The following is a 4,022-nucleotide window of genomic DNA, read 5'->3' as shown; positions in this document are numbered from 1 at the left end:
GTCTTCTCACTGTGCCATCTGGAACCATCTCTGTTGTCACCAAATTGCTCCAACACACTCCTGCTCTGGTCTAAACAATGCTTCTCACTTCCTTGCTGTCACTTACACCCAGTTCTCTCCCCCATGCCTTTTGGGTGGAGACTGCATGTTTTCCTGAGCTCTCTGGAGCTCAGGGTTGGAAGAAAAGAGAGTAGACATTAATGAAGTTTTCTCGCTCCTCCTCGGAGCTGCTCCAAACCTCTGTTCCTCCCACTTGCTGCCATCTAGGAAATGCCCAGACACCACCATATTCAACACAAACACACACACACACACACACACACACACACACTTAATTGAAGGTTTTAGTATCATGCTATTCCTTACTATCCTTCGTTCCCCCATTATTTGCGCAGCTTAGTTGTTTGTGGAGATGATGTATCCAGTTCTCTTATGTGTTTAGTTTCTTGACCTCTCCTACTCAGTGATTTTTACCTGCATGCTATTTTAGCAGTTTCCTCCCATGACCACATCCTGGACATTTGTAATGTGGACTTGTTCCATCTGTACATCACAAATGCTTCCAGTCTACTCTCTAACCACAACTCCTGTTCTTCTCATGCCTTTGCTCTCCTACATCATCCAGAACCCCATCCCCGAACCATCCCCTTTCCCCCCCAAAACTTACAGGTCCTGTCTGGCTTCACTTTCTTCCCTTCTTCCAAGGATTTCACAGTCCACCTTTCCAATGAGTATTTTTCCAATATCCTCAACTCTTTTGCCCACTTTGTCTTCCATCCAACAGGTCCTGCAAAATTCTGACTCAAAAGCAATCCAACTATTTGCCTGTCCAGCCCCCTGGCTGCTTGGTGCACATGCGCTCTGCCCCAATGGAGTCCTTTTGTGTTGCCCACTTGCTCCTTCTTCCTTTCCCCACAGCGGCTGTTCAAAATACCTTGCTCCTCAAACATCTTACACAACCCCCTGCTCTCCCGTCCTCCTTTCCACCCTCCGCTCCCAGTTTTTTCTCAGCCCATAGCCTTGCTTCCAACTTAGAGAGAAAAATCTACGTCAACAGGCAATAAATTCTTCAAATGCCTCTCCAGATATCTCCAAATTAACCACTATCTGCATGTACTTTCTTCATTCTTGTGTCAGTGGAAGAAATGGTTCTCCTTCTATTCAAGAAACATTGCAGAGAAAGAATAGAGGGAGGAAAAAGGAAAGAAAGGATAGGGGAGGGAGGACGGAGGATGTATAGGGGAAAAGAGAGAGAAGGAGGAAGTACAGAAGGAGGGAGGGAGGGAAGAAGAAAGGAGGGAAGAAGAGGAAGGAAGAGAGGAAAAAAGAAGAAAGGAAGGGAGTTGGAGGGAGGGATCCTGGAATCAGCTAGGGAAAATGAAAGTCTTACAGAAATGAAAGTCTTAGAAGTTTTGATTTGGTTTTTTAATGGTCATATTTTATATAAATAAACTGCCACACAATAAGTCTATGGATCTGGTTTGAGCAGATATTCTGGGGATGGCTTGTAGAATATGTTTTTATAGCAACTTTTAAAAGAACTACTACTATGCCAATGGTAATGTTAGAAGCTTGTGGTTGCATCAGAATTCAGGAGTAAGATTTAAATGTGTGACTATTAATTGTGTTTAAATGTCTTTGAATTTTTTTAATCCTCACCTGAGAATATGTTGTGAGTTTTTTTAATTGAATTTATTTAGACAAAGAAAGGGACAGGGAAGGAGAGAGAGAAACATCAACATGAGAGAGAAACATTAATTGGTTGCCTCCTACACACACTCAGACAGTGGATAGAAATGGTGACCTATTTGGTGTATGAGATGAGACTACACTCCAAACAACTGAACCACATCGACACAGCTAAATGTCCTTGAATTTTGAAACAAAAAGGCATGAGAACACAATTGTTCTTTAATACTAAAGTCATTTTACTAGTAATTAAACACTTCCACTCTGAATAGCAATGCAACACATTCATATATTAATATAATGAGATTTCCGGAGAAAAGATTCATATCTCTAATTTTCAATTAAGGGAGAGATTATGTTTTATTGCTTTCTTACATATCTTTTAGACTTTCTCATAAACTGTATTCCTTTTTCACATACAAAATTCAACATTCAAACTCCACAAAGAGCAACTCAGGGAAAATTCGAACCTGTTCATGCCACGTCTCTACAGTGACGCCCAGTGGCTGAAGGAAGGAACATGTCAGTGTTAGCAATCCACATCTCACATTTCCTTTCACATTGATAAAATCTTGATGACAATAACACGTTCCACTTCCATAGCACATTCACTTCTGGCAATGTGCCTTCAGACTTCTCTGTTTGGTTCCTATTTTTATAAAAGAATTCAAATACATATCTATTCATATACATGATCTAAATCTATTCTCTTTCTTCTCTTTCACAGTAAATTTCACAATCAAGTTCATTTTATCTTTCCCAATAAAAATAGCATGTCTAAAGAGCATATACTTTTAAGATCTACTCTCTTAGCAACTAAAAAAGCTTTTTTAAAAACCTGTAAGATAAATATTTTTTGTTGTCATGTTTCCAAGTCTATGGTTCAACATACTTTTTATGGTATATGTAAATCTTGATATAATTTTAGACATAATTCTATGATTCAACATACATTTTAAAAGCTCGAATGGGAGCTTTCTACACTAGGGCCAGCCTATTCATCAACCTACGGATGAACAAATTGCTCTCTTTTGCAAATGGGCTAATTTCTAACAAAAGCTTGAACAAGCCTACTTGAATTGTACATGCATGAAACTCTTAACATTCAAGTATATACAATGCAAAATAGCTGCATGATTTGAAATGTGCATCTGTAATTCCCAGACTTCAGAGTATTATGGTATGATGACATATTGCACACACTTCCTATCAAAGTTCTGATCACACAGGAGTGTAGGGTCATGTGTTTCTGTGCTACCTGCTTTCTTCAGAGCAGACGTTTAAGTTATTTCCTGGCCAAGCCTAATACACAGTAGATGCTCATTTAAAAGAATGATAGATTGACCAGAGCAGATATAAAATGATTTTTTCAAAGACCATGAGCCTTTTTGGTTTTAGCCTCTGTTCTTATCACTTTCTCCATTAAAGAAAAATCTAATTGATTCTATGAGTCTCATTCATGTTAGAAATGCTAAGATAAAAAAATATATCCCTTAAGAAGTCAAAACATGGCATCTACGAGCAATTAAGTAATTTTTCTTAAGGTATAAGATATGTTTACACATACTGATTGGTTCAATTAATAGCAGGGAGGATTTGGGCTCATGTGCAATTAACATCTATTGACTTCTTTAATTTGGTCAAATAGTTAAGGCTCAGAATTTCCAGGTAAGCTGGGAATCCAACTGAAAGGAAAAATCACGGCAGACAGGCTGCCCGGAAACAGGTTTTCTCCCCGGAGTGCTCTTGTATTTGCATTTGATGAATACACTCATCAGATTCTGAGTGAGACTTAATGCCTGATGCATGAAGCTTCTGTTCAATTTAACAGCACCTCCAGGACCAGACGGTAAAGCAGACGTCTGCTAAACGTTGCCAAAGGTCAGTGACGATCAGTTTGCAACACCCGTGGACTTTAACGTTTTCCAGATTGAAGAGGGAGACTTGTTGAAAGCCAAAAGCTTGAGGAGGTGGGTTGGACACACCTCCACAAAACAAATAAAGAAGTCTGCCTCCAGCTTCTGATAAATTCACGAACTTCATCTCAAGAGAGGATGGTACCCCCTTCCCAACCAGAGGAATCACTCCTCTTGGAGAGGTGGGTGTTTTTTTTTTTAAATATATATATATATATATTTATCTACTCCAGGATGAACTCTGGTCATGCTAGCTTTAGAAATGAAATTCATTTTCTGTGAAATAAATCACCATGAAAGGAGTTTCCAGACATATTTGCCTCCCTGGTGAGGCCTTTGAACAGTCCTGTATTGTAGACGACAAGCTTGATGGGTGACGCTGACATATGGCTGCGCCCAGAAGATAAAAGGCACAGT

The sequence above is a fragment of the Myotis davidii genome, unplaced genomic scaffold (genome assembly GCF_000327345.1).
Source record: "Myotis davidii unplaced genomic scaffold, ASM32734v1 scaffold580, whole genome shotgun sequence".
In the NCBI taxonomy this organism is placed as follows: Eukaryota; Metazoa; Chordata; class Mammalia; order Chiroptera; family Vespertilionidae; genus Myotis; species Myotis davidii.
This window is presented reverse-complemented; position numbering follows the sequence as displayed.